The following is a 17,221-nucleotide window of genomic DNA, read 5'->3' on the forward strand; positions in this document are numbered from 1 at the left end:
CTGTCAGCAAATCTGTGTGCAGACCCTCTTTGAAAGAGGCATTGAATCCCCCTCAGATTGCCACTAAACCTGCTGGCCGCCTCCAGGATTTTGCCTGGATTTACACTTCCTTTTTTCTCTTGTCACCTATGCAAGGGTTTCAAGTTTTGGAAACTACTATATTTTTCCCAATTTGACCCAACAGTGGCCTAAAGGTGGTTGAGTACATATTATTATCAGCCATTGGGGAGTACTGCAGAAAAGGCTACAAAGATAGAGCTATCAAGTCCACCTGAGCTGGGTTAAAACATGTTTCTTTCATGCAGAGATGATAAAAGACCTGTGGAATAAGGGGAGGTCATGCATCACCAAAAAAGTACGCATGAAAGTTGTCCCTTGCACAGTTCTCCCCTTTGTCAGTCCATTATTTACCATAAATACACCTTTTGTCACTACCTATGTCACCACCACTAGCCTGTTTATGTTAATAAAAAGCAGACTGACAAAAATCTGCTCTCTGATACATGAAGAAAATACCCACTGATTTCAGAGTGGTCCAAGGCTACTAAAATACCATGTTTGGTTTAAATATTACATATGAACAAGTGCTACTCCAGGTTTTCTAGATATTTTTTAAGGGATTTCTTCTCATAGTCTTCTCTTAAATTTTCTGGTGTATAATGAACTTTTTCAAGCCCAGGTTAAAATCCCGCTTTAACTCACCAGATAAGATGGAATCTGTGCCTCTGAGCACCAGCAGCTCTCACACTCTGTTGCTGGGCGTTAAAAGTGAACTAGGAAAAAAAAAAAAAAACATTAAACCACTCTAGACACTAAGGAATAAAAGTTTTCCTGCCTTTCACACCTTTTACTACTCTATATTATGGATGCTATACTGCTAAAAGACATGGCGAAGGTGTTTCTACTTGTGCAGATATATGCCATATAAAATATGCTAAGTGAATGATAAAAATGGTGGAAGATTTTCCACTTTACACTGTTCCCAGCAATATATTTACTTGCCTGTATTTATTTAGCATTGCTTGTTAATTGGTTTATTCTCTTTACTTCTTTGCAACCTCTTCCACAACACCAATCAGACAGCTCCTCCTGCCACCCTTCCAATTTTCCCTTTAAACCTCCAAGCTTATGCTCTGCCCTCTTTCCCTCAGAACTCAACCACGGTTTTTGGGAGTGTTTCTGCTCCTGGCAGGGCTGCCAGTGTGTGGTGGCAGGCTCTGCATGGGCAGGGGCTCCCTGCAGAGAAAAGGCAATGTTTTCAATGTTTTCCTTTTCCCAGAATGTCGCGTCCCCTCGCGGTTCCGCTCAGCGAGCGGTTCCTGGCCAGGGGAGCACTTTGTCCCCTGTGTCATATGCTTGAGCCCTCCCTCCTTCCTGCTTGGGATCATGAGATTACTGCTAACAATAATAAAGCCAGCATTCTGAGTTTACAAAACAGAAGGCACAGGGATTAAGCCCTTTAATTAATCCTTGAGGGGAATAATCCAGACATTGCTACCAGAGATACTGATTTTTTGGGATGGGGGAACAAAACCTTCAACATTGTTTAGAATAATTTTCAGAACATTGCAAATTACTGAAAGCTAAGTGGCAACAAACCTTCTCCTTGCTCCTCAGCAGGCATTCAGCAGCAGCAGCTGCTCTGGGCAATCCCAAATCAACTTTATAGGCTCAGGTGGGGCTGCTCTGTCCTGATGCAGGATGCTGGGGTGTGATCAGCACAAAACACCATCAGGGGCTGTCACAGCTGGCACAGACTCTCTCCAGACTCAGGTGGAGAAGGGATTTCACCTGAGCTGGTCCAAGCACTGGGGGTTTTTCAGTCCAGTCCCACTTAGGAGCACCCTTGGAGGAGCTCAGGGCTGTGGACAGGAGAGCACAGTGTGGTACCAGCTCGTGCTCCTGCCAGGGGATGCTGCTCCCTGTTCCTTTGGAGGGAACAAACCAGATTGCACTGGAATGGACAGAAATCTTTATCCTGACCTTTAATGGAGGCTAAATTTGGTCTTTTTTCACACAGCTCCATGACTAGGTATGAGTAAGAACATTACATCTTCTTTTAAGGGTATTTAGTCACTGTTGACTTTTCCAGTATTGGTGCCAGCTTTTCTCATCTTGTTGGAAAAAAAAAAGAAAAACCACAGTGAAGACCCTGGCAGTGCTATAGTGGAGGTTTCATGGTTGTAGAAATCCTAAAACTATCATGTATTCTTCTAACACATGTGCTTGGGAGTGCTAAAACACTGACTTCACCCACAAATAGTTCAGCATTTTACAAAGTTCCACTTCCCTGCCCTCAAGAGCTTTCTATCTTAAACAGCAAAAACAAAAGAAGGGAAGAGAACAGAGCAGAACAGAAAAAGATTTCTTTTTAAAAAAAAGACTCTGGTCCTTTGTTTCATCATTTTTGTCAGTAGTTGTAAACAACTTTTATTGCAACAGTAAATGAACTAGTATGTCTATGAGAGAGCACTGAAAACTAAATATAAAACAAAGTATAATTACTTTTCAGTAATTAAATCTTTCTTCTGTCCTTCAACAAAGGTTGAAGGGTGAAAATACCTAGGAGTTGTTCCCTGGGCTATAATAGGTCAGTCCAAATTCCATTAGCTCTGGTGGGAGGTGGTTCAGACCCATGGTTTTATTCTGTGAAATGAATGGAATAATTTCCCAAGAAGATGGCACTGATTCAGGAAGACTAATTGTAGAATTAAATATGAATAAAGGCATCTTAATAATTATGCCCCAGTAAGGCTGGTGAACATTTCTTACTCTGTAGCCATAATACATTTCTATACTGAAAAAGTTCCATAGTGTCAATAAATGTTTACACCAGCCCTGATCCTAAAAATATTAAGAAAAATTGTGCTATATGAAATGCAAGGAAACACTTGGAATGTGGATTTATTTGATTTATTAATTAAATTAAGTACATTTAGGAGTTTCAGTATTAAGGAATGCGTTATTACTATTGCTGTACTAGGAATAGCAGTTCTGCCCAGAGAGGGATGCTGAAAAGTCTGAAATGATCCAAAATCTCTGCAGACATGCCTGGAACAGCAAGAGGAGGCAGAGCACCTACAAATTCAGTTCCTGAGAGGAGGAGGCAACTCAGGCACTGAACTGCTGTGCGGAGGACTGACAGTGAGCAAGGATAAAGTGTCAGGTCCCTGCAGTGGACCAGGCAGGGGTCTCTGGGAGCTTTTTTGCTCCATTACTCAGAACAGTAGGATTTGAAAGCATTTTTCCATTAAAATTAAAAAAAATACACAAAATGACAACAGCGAGGCCCAGCTTTCAAGCCTGCAGATAAACATCAGTGCTCGGTTTTGAGACTTGTGGTCCTTAAGACCTCCTATTTTATTTTCAAACAGCATACCCCCTGCCAAGAAGTTACATTTTTTCCCTCTTTAAATAAGCAGCGAGGGTAATGGCGTGATGAACAAGTTTCATTTCTTTCTGTTCAGCTTTTTCCATCTTTAATACAGCCTCCAGCAGGCCAGATGGCACCAATGCAATTGCTAGTAAGTCAATACATCTGGCTGCATTCCTGAAATGACAAATCTGATGGATAGAGCCCCAGCTCCTATACAAAGCCTCTTTTCAGAACGCTCTCCCTGGTACTTGTCTGCTTTAAGCAAAACCTAATGTGTGAAAACAAAATAAAATTGAGCTCTTTCAGCACCCCGCGCTAACGTTTCATTTGTAGTGTTTTTATTAACGCTGCCCTGCTCCTGTACCTCGGCCCTGCTCTGCCCAGAACTCACTTTTTGGCACAAGACAGGCTCTGTTCCTCCTCTGGAGCTGCCAGCAGTTCAAAGCAGGTTACAATAAACACTCTGGGCTTTGCTCATTAAGGGCAGCGAGGTTGTTTAGGAAATTGTCCTCGAAGAGAAAACAATCTGAGAAAAGCAGAAATTGAGCAAATGTTTCTTTCAGCCTCAATAATGTCTCTTTGGACAAAATGAGAGTTGGAAATAGGTGTGAGCTCCTGGCACCAGCAGAGCAGGAGCTGTCAGCGAGGCACTGTGCTGGTGCTGCTGCAATCCCAGCCATGCAAGGTGCAAGGGCTCGCCCAGGATCCGTGGGTTATTCGCAAATCTGCAGATAAACCCCTGGGGAGAGTTGTTCATACCGACAGGAGGGTGTGTGTTGCTCTGATCTTTTAAGTTTTTCTAAGCCTTCTGGTGTTTATATTCTTGTAACGAACTTTCTCACACACTTTCTGTAAATAACTTATTGTTTTGCATTCTTTTGTGGAAGAGAGAAATTTGATAGACTGTTGGCTTGTCCAGTGTCATTGGAGAGGTGGCACTGTCACCCTCCAATCCACTGTCACTTTTAGAAATCTATAAATGTCAAAGTCAGAAATTAAAAATTCTCTTTTTACCTTGAGAAAACTGCATGTCCATGCTGTATTATTTCGTGTCCCGTAGTAACAGGTGTGTAGCAGAAAATCTGCAACAAGAGCAAGTCAGGGGTTACCCATCTCCAGAAAACTACAGCCACTGCACTCATCAGGTGCTCACCACCTCTTAGACAGCATTAGACCTCATCTTATTTTATTGTTATGACTTGGGAAAGCAACCAGCACCAGATAAAACACAAAAACCCAAAAATGTGCAACTCCATCAAAGAACTGCTCTGTGTCCATAGCTGTATTTCACAAAACTATTTATATTTAAAATATTGATTTATGTTAAAAATAAAATTTTAAAACGTATTTATTATTAATTAAAAATAAAATTTATATATATGCTATATAAAAATATATATTTAGTATATCAAAAATATTTAAAATATATTTCACCCCTCTCTGTGAGGTGTGATGCTCATAATTCATGTTTATTCGTCACTGACAGACTTGTGGAAGGGGAAAATTTATTTCTGTGGTAACTGCAGTCCCTGCCATGATAAATATCAAACAACTGACCATTTTAAGTCATGTTACTTACACAAGAAGTGGCTCAGTCCTTGAAACACCCTTAAAAAAAAATTAATTTTTCTCCTGACTATACCTGCTGAAGTCACTGAGATGGGAGTAACAAATCTATAAAGAATACTCAGGGAGTAACAAATCTTTAAAGAAATCCAAATACAGAAATCAAGAAACTCATATTATAACCACTCACTGCAGGAGTTAACAAGGAGTGAGTAAAATGCAGTTTCCAGTGGGTTCAGGATCCACCATCCCATCACAAACACAAGCCATGATTTGGGGTCTGAGCACCCCCATGGTGAACATTTCTGTCTGCAGCCTCAGCTGGAGACTCCCAGCCCAGAGCATTAAAGAGTGCAACAGGCAGAAAATGTCTGATTTATTGGGTACAGTCTTTGGGCATAGAAACAAAAATGACGACAGCGAAGCTTTCCCAACGTCTGTGCTCTGCACCAGGGCTTGGATTCCCTCAGAACTCAGAGTTTTCTTCTTAAAGGAGCAAAGCAGCTCAGGTGGAGCATTTCAAAGACACCTCCTGCATTTCAGTGCTCATCTCCAGGCAGAGAGCATCCAGGGGCAGATCCCCTCCAAAACCCCCTGCCCTTTTCTTTTAAGGCTTTTAGATCCTGTCTCAGCTATATTCCACATGGAGAATTAAGTTACTTGCAGAGGGGCCTTTTGCATAGCTCAGTAATATCAAAGTTTAACCTCTGTTTAAGCTGATTTCATTGTTTTAACTTCATTTTTTTATGAATTGTGGAAATAAATGTTATTTAAGCCACAGCAGGACTCAGGGTCTGGGATGCACAGCACAGATAAGGACCCATCTGTGCATTTCTCTGTACCTCACCATCCTTGGCCTGTTTCTAATATGAGTTTGGGGAGAAAAGGAGAGGAGTTGTGGTTTTTTTAGTCTCTTGCTAGATGATGTGGGTAGCCCTAAAAATCAGATTCACATTTTTTACATTTTTCGGTGAGCAGCGAAAATAAAATCCTGGGCCTTATCAGTAATTTATGTGTAAATAGTTTCAGCATTATTTTAAAAACAGCATTGCAAAAAAATACTTCACATACCTCAAATATCAGCAATCAGCAATGAAAAAAAAATAACTTTTTCCTCACCATATAAATTAGAATGTAAATATTTATACACAAACTTACACATGAAAAAACACAGCCAATGGATTATTTAAAGTTATCAGTAAATTTATGGTACAAAACTGAGTCTTTTCAGCATTGGTGAAGACACTGAGATTTCAGACCTGAGGGTTCAGATACTGAGCTACTATTATTTAAAATATCACCAAACATCAGAGAGATCTGTAGAATTATTCCCTAAATATTTTACCCAAGAGCTAAAGAAACCTAAACCTGACAGCTATCATTATGAGTGTTTAGAAGAGGAAAATTGAGAATAAGAGAGCACCTCATCAAATATAAGGGGATGTAGGATTGGAAGAGAATGAAGGAGTCTTATTCTCCAATTTCCCTCATTGTCTTACTGTTTGTAGTTCTCACTTCTTAACCATTATTTCACCTTTCAATCTACTGCAGCCACTAATTATTTGACTTTCAGATTCCTTTAATCTCTCCAGGTTGCTTGTCTAGCTGTCCTTTGACAAGATACTATATGTGGGTGAGTATTTTCTAATTTTTCCATTCATTTTTATCAAATGACACATTTTAAATTGCCTCATTTTTCCATGCAATTTTTGCCTACGAGTGTAATTGCTGCAAGGACTTAAATCATGTAATATTAGAACATTCTGAAATAGCAGTAATGATCTAAAAATAGGGAACCCTTTTGAAACAGCTTTCAGTTACGGGGAATCCAAATTATTCTAATTTGGAAACACATTTAAGCAAATTTGGATACGCTGTGCAGCCAGTGATTTTTCACCACTTTCATTTTGCGCAGCCACATTCCATGCTGATCATCTGAAAGCAAAACTCCACTGGCCTTGTCACCCTCCTTAACGTGCTCAGTGAAACAGCACTGAGAAATTGCCCTGTTTTTGAATATTTATCCTCTGAGTCATGTACTGAAGCCTAAAGCCCAGTGATTGAGGGGGAGTCTCCACACATTGAGTCACCTTTCAGGATTTGGCCAGGGAGAACAGGAGAGCACACTGGCTATGTTTGGAAAGACCCTGGGGAGAGAAGGGGAATCAAAGAAAGCACTTTGAATGTGCTGATGGTAAGATGAGCATGAAAATCCGTGTTTTACAGGCACTTATGTCCCATTGGAGCTCTTTTTATATTTTAAACCTGCCCTTAGATATTCAGGTGATAGGAACTGTGGAAAACAGATGGTACCCAGCCCTGGGGATACTAATTACTGGAAAATTAGCATAGCTGAAAACGACAAAATCCAAGTGAGCAGGGATTGTATGTTAAAGTTTGTGCATTAAACAAAATAATAAACAATACACTTGTATGCTGGCTGAGGATACTAATTACTATAAAATTAACATAGCTGAAAATGACATAATCCAAGTGAGGAGGGATCTGATGTTAAAGCTTGTGCATTATACAAAATAATAAACAATACACTTGTCTTCTGTTTGAGTCAATGGACAGAGGCTCTGGAGGTGATTACTGCTCTCTTCAAATTTGATACAGGGCCTGATGAACTTTTCCAATCTTCTCCCACTCCTGAGAGAGGTACAGCCCCAGCCTCCACCAGGACTTCCAGCCATTGCTGCAACATTATTGTTAATAGAAGAGAAATAAGTCCCAGCCACATTAGCAATGCAAATATATCTGAACTTTGGCTGATTGTATTAGATCTGACGCCATTATGGAGAAAGCCAGTAATCCCACTGTAATCGATTCCTAGGAAATTTAATTAGGCATTGGATGTGGGCGCTGCTGCTCCGTGATTAGCACATCACAGGGATTCACCATCATTAGCAAAGGTAATGACTGTTTATCTCACCCCTCAGGACCTTCCACCAGCTCTGAGAGCTTCACCTCTCTCATTTTCCAGTCTGAGAGGAGTCAGGAAGGTCTGGGAAAGGCTGTGGGATTTGGAGGTTGCTCCTTGGAAACATGTGCTCAGTAAGGAGAGGCTCAGGCATAACTGACACAGGTATGTTAAGCCTGACCCACAAGGTTTCATTCAACACAAGAAGTGATGCTGGAATCACAGTCTGGGTCTTTGCCTGCTTGGGTTGATTTTCTTAAAGCACTGGGTGTCTTTATCTGTTTTTCAACAAATAACACAGGGCTGATAATGAGTTTTGTGGGATTCTGAAGTTTTTTTGTGCAGCAAAATGCAGTGGGTAGGAGAGTCCTATCTCTGGCTCTCACTGTGCCTCCTCAGATGCAGAATAAATGTCCTGGATTCAGATGTCCTCCTCCATGGAAAGAGCCCCTTGGCACCTGATACCCTGGTGTATCTGTATAAGAGATATCACATTATCAGAACAAAGCAGCCATTGTTTTGGGTTCACAAGAAGTTATATGGATTAAATCAATCACCAAAGACTGTGGTTTTGGGGAAAAGAAAAAAGTAGCATATATGAACATAATAACCAAGTATGTGTCCCAGCATTTTGGGTTTTGTTTCAAGAGAAAACAGAAAATTGGAGATCATATCTGAGCAAGAGCAACCTGTGGCCATTATAAATAGAGGCTTTTCAAGGTCCATTAAGCACTAATCATACCTGAGATTAAGGGGAGAAGGGGGAACCACTGGTCTAAGATTGTTTGAAGGGTACATTTCATACTAGTAAGAAATTTAAGACACAGACAGGTCAGGCTGAGTTCTGTTTAATTTAAAAGATACTCATCTCAAGCGTTAGTCAGAGGTCTGAGGGTGCTGCATGTCTTTCTTGTTACAGTGCACAAGGAAAACGTGAGCAGAAAGAATTTCAGGAGGAGAAAGAGCAATACAGTTCTGATTCAGGCCTAGTTTCCTCCCTTTTCCCTCAGAAAAACACAGTTTAGGAGCCAGCTCTAGAATTATTCTCACAAATTTTCAAGTTGCTTGTCTAAAATGCAGATTTTAAGCACCTTTATGCTCCCCTAACTTGCCAGTTGACTTGCTGCACTATGAAACATCCTCCTGGGCAAGTTCTGCAGGAATGGTTTTCTCTCAGTGCTTCAGCATTTGCTCCACTCACCCAGGCAGGGACTGTCTGAAAACTGCCCCCCTGCCCACACACTGCTGGGACACAGGCATGGGCTCCTGTCAGATAAATCAGATAAATCACATAAATCAGATAAATCACATAAATCACATAAATCAGATAAATCCCTGTACTGTCAAACAGAGCACTAGTCCCTACTGAAAATGGTCTTCCCAACCACTGTGCACAGTTTGCAGTGACTGAAATCTGAAATTCAACCACAGCCATGATGTTCTTTAGGCTGGAGAGGGACTTTTGACAAGGAGGTGTAGTGGCAGGACAAGGTGGGGTGGCTTTAAGCTGCCAGAGGGCAGGGATGGATGGGGTATTGGGAAGGAATTGTTCCCTGGAAGGGTGGAAAGGCCCTGGCACTGTTTCCCAGAGCAGCTGTGGCTGCCCCTGGATCCCTGGAAGTGCCCAAGGCCAGGCTGGATGGGGCTTGCAGCACCCTGGGATGGTGGAAGGAGACCCTGCACAAAACAGGGGTTGGCAGCAAGATGATTTTGAAGATCCCTTCCAACCCAAAACACTCCATGATTTCATGATTCTGAATGTTATTGATCGAGCTGTGGTGGACTAAACCCTTTCCTGACCCAGAGATGGGACAACTCAGAGGTGTTTTAAAAACTTCTATTCCATTTTCAATCTCATGAGAAGAGTGAGACAATACAGATGTTATAATTCACGCCATCACAATCAGAAGCTAATTATTTCTTAATTACAATACATGATAAGTATTTCTTGCCTATCAGCTTTTGCCACACCATGCTATAAATGCCTTAAAGCTAATCACCTAAAATTACCCCTCATGGGTCCTACTACAATGCATCTTTCAAAATTCTATTTCTCCAAAGTATCTAGTCTTTAATGCAAGGCCATCCTTTGTAATTCTTTAAAATGTCTGTCCCATTCCATGGCATTTCTAGGTCAGCATTTCTCATCTCAAGGTCTGCATACAGATGCTCACTGTGTGAGCCTTTGAGAGTTTTCTACAAATCCATTTCCCACTGAGATGGGCAGTGAACATTTTAAGCTGAGCCTGATGGTGAGGATGTGGTGGTTTAGCCCCCAGCTCTGGCAGCCTGTTCTGAGCACAGCTGGATTATCTGAGAGCCAGCAGCCACCCAAGGCACCGGGCACTCATCTCTGTTCCAACCTCAACACTTTCCAACCCCTGAATCCATCACCAGTTTGGATAAGGGACCAGGGCACTCAGGGTCTTGATCCAAACCAGCCAGACCCACTCAGCTCCAGCCCAGCCTGGCTCTGCACCCCCTCCCCAAATTCCCTGCAAGAGCCAAACCAGGCCAAGGCAATGCCAGACCCTGCTCCACTGGCTGGGGAAACAACCCCAAAGCAAGGTCAGGCAGCAAAACACCACCTCTGAAAGAGAGGGAGGTCTCTGTAGCACATTATCCTGAAATGTAAACAGCAGTGACACCAGAGACAGCAGAAGTTTGCAGCTGGATTATAAACTTTCTTCCATCCCCCATGCCTAGGAATAAGTCATCCAAACAAGCCCTGGCAGTTTTGACTGCTCGAGAAACTTTATGGCTGAGAGCTGCACAGATGATTTACTGACACGTCTCCTTTCCCCCCCCAAGCCTGCACTAAACTAGAACTTCACAATTGTTTAATGGGGGACAGCACACCCACCTTCTTCTTCTTCTTCTTCTTCTTTGTTTTTTTTTCGTTTTCCTTCTCATGAGGAAACTTGTTTTACAGTTCTTGTGAAAGAATCTGTGACGTGCGATTACAACATGGAGCTGTAAATCCAAGTCTTAAAAACAGTGTCTGTCTTTTTGGTTTCTTGGTGTTTTTTGAGGTTTTTTTGGTCATTCTTCTCTTTTTTGGGGGGGTTTTTTTTGGGTTTTTTTTTTTTTTCTTTTTTGTTCTCAGCAACAGCACACTTGTTTTAATGAGCCAACAGTCTAGGTATGAGAGCACACGACTGGGGAGAGAGGGGAGATAAGACAAAGCTCCTGCTGCATCCCAGTGATGGATGCTGCCCTAGCACAGCACAGAGCTGCTACTTAAAGCTGTTTATAAACTCCAGGCCAGCTCGTTTGTGCTTGTGAAACAGCCTGAAAAATGGAGCCCTGGTGCACAGAGGTACTGCAGAGCAAATACCATTTTAAACTACATTGCTTTCACCAGCCTGACATTTAATTATGGAAATACTACATGAGTCTTCACTTAGTCCACGAAAATTAATGCATGAAAAGTAATTGTTTTTGTTCTAACTTGAACAGAACACAAGATCAAAGGAAATCCAACCACCTCTTTTATAGGAACAGGTGTTTCACTGAATAAAATGCTTCAAATTCAACGCAAAATATTTCATCTTGAGTTCTGAAAACTGAAAAAATATCAATAAAAATCTCAATTCTCCTTTCTCCAGTTTCAGTTTTTTCCCTCTCCCTTCTGTTCTTCCTTTCTCTCTCCAGAAAGCATGAAGCAGTATGACATACTAGAAATACAAGCAAGTCCATTTTATTTCACTACGATTTTTTAGTTAGAAAAAATTACAAACATTAAGATGGCATAAAAGTGGGATTGAAACATGATTGAAATCATGTTTTCCCAAGTAAAACAGATTTTTCAATAGGATATAATCTCTCAAATAATCACAGAACAATCAAAAGAATATTCAAGCTGATTATTTTTTTCAATGAAGTTTTCATTCATCTCTAAATAGCACCGAGGTCTTGGGGGAATAACTTGTTTATTTTTTCATTCATTGTGACAAATGCTTGACTACACCATGAGTTTTGCTGTTGATACTAATAATTTACTTTTCAGATTCATGTACTGCTGTTTCAGAAACAATGGGGCTGACCTCTTCTGTTAAGAGCCACCAGTGAAACAGCAATGTTTATTTATTTAAAAGGAAAACAGCCTGGTCTCTGACTTGCTTTGCTCAAGATAGAGCAAGATATCAGCAATGATCCACAAACTGCATTTGATATTAAAAACCCAGAACTAGAATTTAAATCTAAATCAAAGTTTGAATTTTATTCAGAGAAAGAGAAACACTTCTTAATATTTTTCTGTTAAATCAGAGCTTTTTTTAAAAGTCAGCTTTTAAACAGAGTTTTCAGCACCTTGCAAATAGGACTCTAATGGTATTTATTTTTATATATAAATATATTTTCCTGTCACTCTGACCCAAATCCCAAATGACTTTTCAATTTCACCATTTAAGATTGAGTCCTTTTGAAATTTAAAGGAACTCTAAAATGAGGCCAAGACCTGGTATCTGTATATGGTTTTGTCTTAGTTTGTTTATGGAAAAAAAGAAGTAGCAGGGGGACACATGATTTTATTTGAATTTAACAATTTTTATAATCTTTTCTTTGATGCCTTGGAACTATATTCAGAATGCTGCAGAAAATGAAAAGTCATTTGGCAAAACCCAATAGGGGCTGAGAGTGCAGGAGCAGAAAATGCCACAGAGCTTTGGAGAGCTGGGAGACGTTCGGATCAAAATTCACTATCTCAAATAAAGAACATTTCTACAAGTAATAGAGCAGTGAGCCACCTAGATGAGCCATTAGAGGGGACATGGACACACATGTGAGATTAGATCCTCACCCACACCAGGATTTTAGCTGCAATGCCATTGTCTATAAACAGGAGTGGGTAGCAAATATGGATTATGGTGCTTTCTGCAAATTCAGAATCCTTAAACACTGTATTGTGCTCTTATGTCCTCCCTACTCCCCACAGAAATAGAAATAGAAATAATATACATGCACACCAGATCTGGACTATCCAGATAGCCTCTTAAGCCAGGCATGTGTAAAGTTAAACTTTCCACATGAATGGATTATATAATTCATTAATAATTAATAAAATCTAGGACTTTTCACATAGACTTATTATTATTTTTTTTAAAAAATTGCAAAGAGATCAGAATTAAGTTATGCAAGGATATAGGGACACTGTCACTTTTGGAAATGCTAAGGAGAGGAGAAACATTTCAGGCTGGGAAAACACTGCCTGCCCCCCTTAGGAAGGGAAACCAATAAAGTAAACAAGACTCTCTCATTTCAGAAGTATTTGAACAATGGTTAGTTTCAGTTTAGCTGCTGAACTTTCCACAGGCTGGCTGTGCTCACAGCACAAGGTGTACCAGCCCTGGAAAACCATCCATCAAAGCTGCAATGGCTCTGCTTCTGCTGCTGGAGCTTTTTGACTCTGGCTGCACAGTTTGAACCCAGAAAGTGCCAGAATTCTGGTTTTAGCCTGGATCTGCAGCCTTTAAAGCCCAGCACCACCAGCCCCCACACCTTTCACGGCACACACTCCACTTTTACTCACCACTGCCCCAAAAAACGCTGCACACACACTTCTGGCTCCCAAGGAAAACATCAGGGAGTGGGTGTACTTCCTTCAGATTGCATTGTGCTCGAAGATAAGCCAAGCACGGAACAAAGAGCACATTGTGAGCAACTGGAATCGCTGCTTCTGAGGTTTCCAGTGCTTCAGTAAGTTTGGAGTGAAGTGGATATGAAGGACAAGCAGCCACTTTCTTGACTGATCAGCTCTGGCACTGCTTTTTTTGCTGGGTGGATCAGGAGAGGACAGAGCTTGCTGATAATGCTGAGTTGGTCAGTGAGGGGAAGGTCAGAAATGCTGTTTGCACATCTGCTGGAGCAAATACCACCTAGGAGAGGGACAGAGAGGTAAATTCACCCAGGTTTGTTACTTTTCAGCGCCTCTCAGAGCTCCACAAAGCCTCCCAAAAGCCTGGCTTGCTGGGGTGGAACATCCTGGGTGAGATGTGCTAGGCTGGGCGTGCACAAAATGGAACTTACCTGTGCTGCATAAAATATTTCATCACAGAGGGATCTAGCAAGCTTTTCTCCAAGAAATCCTCTCCCACTTCTGATGTTTGCAAAAAGCTTCTGGCACTTGGCAAGCTGAGCATCTTTGAGTTAGGAAAAAGACCTTTTATTTGTCTCATCAAATTCTTTTCAGTTTGTGTTGATATGAAATTGTTAAAAATCTCCATTTCCCTTCTCCAGCCTGCCAAAATAGCAATTAACTGCAAAAGGTGGCTGATTAAAGTCTCAAAGCAACACAGAGCTTGGAATGATTTGAGCTCTAAGTGATAGTCTCTGCAAGTGAAACCATTTGTTTTACACTCCGTTATCTGGAGTGTACAACCTAAGAGCAGCTTGTAACACACAGAGATTAAGAGCTGTGGCTTAGAAAAGAGCTATGAAGGCTGCATTCAAATCTTGGGCTGTTTTTAAAAGGAAGGAGAAAGTACCATAGAGAAGTTCTGGTACTGAGCTTTACTATGAAGTTGTGTAGAATAACTTGCCAAATAATTGCTGAATAATTGCTTGCTAAGACAGCACAGAAAATCAGGGTAGTTTGGCTTTAGGGGTATTTGTAAGTATTATAGTGAATATACCAGCCCTAACAGGAAGGGTAAGTGTTCCCCACATTGTTTTTTCCCCAATATAAAATTTGGGCAGTGTAGGATTGCCACTCTGAAGGATCTGGCTGGTTTAGGCAAGAATACACCAGAATTAATCTCTGGAGAGATTCTATCAAAGCTGTCCCCATGGCAGTGTTGGCACTGCAAATGGTGCAGAATTTTCCTAGTGACAACAGCAAATCCAGTAATGACAGATGTAGAGATTTCTGAAATTACTACAGAAATACTTCCCCTGGAGCATCATCAAGCCAGTAACACCTCCAGAGCTTTAGGGTCTCTGGATCCATGAGCTGCACCAGGTACAAGAAATGACAAAGAGATCACAAAAGTAATTAATTGGCCATTGATTTTTTTAAATATCACACATATTAGCAGGCTCAAGATATGAAAAATGAACAGTCATGTGTTCCAGAGCAACTGTGCTGCCCTGAGTTTAAATAGAATGTGGAAAAGTGTGGAACCCTTCAAATGGACTCTCATATTTACATCACGTGTTCCCATAATCCAAACCAGTGTAGAAACATCAATCACATGGTTTGGTTTTTTCTATTTTTTAAGTGCTAGTTCACAAATGCAAACCCCTAAAAGGAGCAAAGTAGGGGAGAATACAAAAGTGGTCAAATAATTTGGTTACATGCCCTATGATTGCACATATTACATTTGATATCTACGTAATTGAGATAATTAGGCATCAGATAATCCACAAGCCTCTGCCTTGGCCATTTTACAGGGAGAATATTGTCACAAGGATGATTGAGAACAACTGGCATGGTGTAATATGTGGCCCTTTAGAGCCTGCCAATACCCAAAAGTGGGGAAAAGACCCACAAATGCATATTTAAAACTAATGGCATAGGAAATCTAAGATGACATGCATTTAACTGCATAAGAAGGAACAACATTTCTAATAACCTCTGTCTCAAAGGTCTGCTAGGCTGAGACAAAACCTGACTTTGAGAAGCAAGGTACCACAGAGAACACAGGAAGGAAAGTACTGGGAGTGGAAGGAAACCACTTTTCCTAACTACAAAACCTGGTTTGTGTCCAAACATTCATCATGGGCAATCTAGGAAGACTTTCTTGCCACCACACTCCAGTTCTCCTGGAAAGCCAAAAATCACTGACATGACAAAAGATGTTAGATTTATCATTCTTAGCAGGAAATCCTAAAGAAAATTCACCTCAGCATTTAAACATGGCTGGGTTTGAGCTTTCTTTAACATAAATAACTAGTTCTTTCTAATTTCATCCTTTTTTTATTTTTTCATTCTCCTGTATTCTAAAAATTATTTGGTACTTTTTCTTAAAGTATCAATGCTTAGAGTGATCATATGAGGCTTCATTAGAAAAAAGGTCTTGTAAAGATGAACTCTATAGATCCAAACCCCAGAATTTTATTAAGAAATAGCTCAGATTTTATCTATTCTAGCACCTAGCTAAATATTAGAGATGTGAAGGACAGACAAGAGGTTTTATATATTCAGGTTTAGCAATAGTGAGCTGCAGACTTGATTTTTATTGTTAGAGCAGATAATGATAGTTTTAAGTTCAACACTTTACAATTTGGATCCTCATCATGCCATAATGCAGTGAATTTGCAAATTAAATGGTGTCCTTCAAGTAAGTACTCCTACTGAAAATATATATCTGAATGAGAATTGAAGTTATTATAAAGCAGTTAAATATTTAAATCCAGTGTTCTGGGATTGTTAAGGAGTTGGATTTGCATTAAAAAGAATTTATTTGAGTTGCTGAAAAATCTGGATTAGAGAGAGGATGTGGAAGAAAATTCTGCTTGATGAACATAAGCCACACTTGAAACCAGCTCAGAAAAACGTCCAACATTTACCTTGAAAGCCAATGGAGGGCTGACTGTCATAGAACAAGGCTGAAAAGTGCTGGCTAGCTTGCTAGATGCAGCTCATTCCAACTCTTGGTACATTCAAGCAGGACAAACATCAGCCCTGACTCCTGAAGGCTCTGAGCCTTCCCAGTTCCCCTGGAGGGACAGTCAGAGCCCCACGGACTGCAGGACACACGGACAAGCTCCAGGCTGTTCCCTTGATGCCTCGAGGAGCTGGAATAGAGGCTAGAAGGAGTTCAGAGGAATAAATGGATATTTAATGAAGACCCTTCAAAGGCCACATCCGGCAGTGCCCAGATGGCTCCAAGATGGAAGCAAAAGAGTTTGGTCACGAGATCTCACATTTTTATGAGTTTTAGTCCATTTGCAAATAGGAGTTACCTGTCCAATTAATAACTTCAAAGGATGAAGTTTCATCCTCCTTTCTTGCTTGCCCACGCTCCTCTTTTCAGTTGTTTATGCTTTGGTCCTGAAGTTTGAAGAGATTGTCCTTGAGCCTCCAGCTGGGACAGGATTGTTTTGTCTTCGCCACTCTGTGAAAAGATCCTTGTGACATTTAATATAATGCTAAAAGCTGAACACCAAAACAGAACAGAAAAACTTAAAACCTAAGAGATGACCCTGAGCAGCCTGCTCAGAGTTGGCAGAGGTTTTTGGAGGCACAGCCCATGGGCACATCTCCTGTGCAGAAAAGATTCCTTGTTCAAAGCTTGCTGCCTCTTCTTCCTCTCTTCAATTGTCTGCACCCTGCTCTAACTCATGGTGTGTGTGCTCTTTGCACATTTCCTCTGCTTAGAGAGAAAAGAAACCACCCCCCCCACGCAAAAAAAACC

General features: G+C 40.8%; 1 long non-coding RNA gene across 1 annotated transcript; it reads right to left on the reverse strand.

The window, feature by feature from the left end:
* Positions 1-590: 590 nt before the first annotated feature.
* LOC106629534 (uncharacterized) lies at positions 591-15,227 on the reverse strand. Its single transcript, XR_001332901.3, has 3 exons — positions 13,396-15,227; positions 4,391-4,458; positions 591-773 (listed from the first exon to the last, which is right to left on the reverse strand). It is a non-coding gene; the product is annotated as an uncharacterized LOC106629534 (long non-coding RNA).
* Positions 15,228-17,221: the final 1,994 nt, after the last annotated feature.

Source organism: Zonotrichia albicollis, chromosome 7, assembly GCF_047830755.1.
Source record: "Zonotrichia albicollis isolate bZonAlb1 chromosome 7, bZonAlb1.hap1, whole genome shotgun sequence".
In the NCBI taxonomy this organism is placed as follows: Eukaryota; Metazoa; Chordata; class Aves; order Passeriformes; family Passerellidae; genus Zonotrichia; species Zonotrichia albicollis.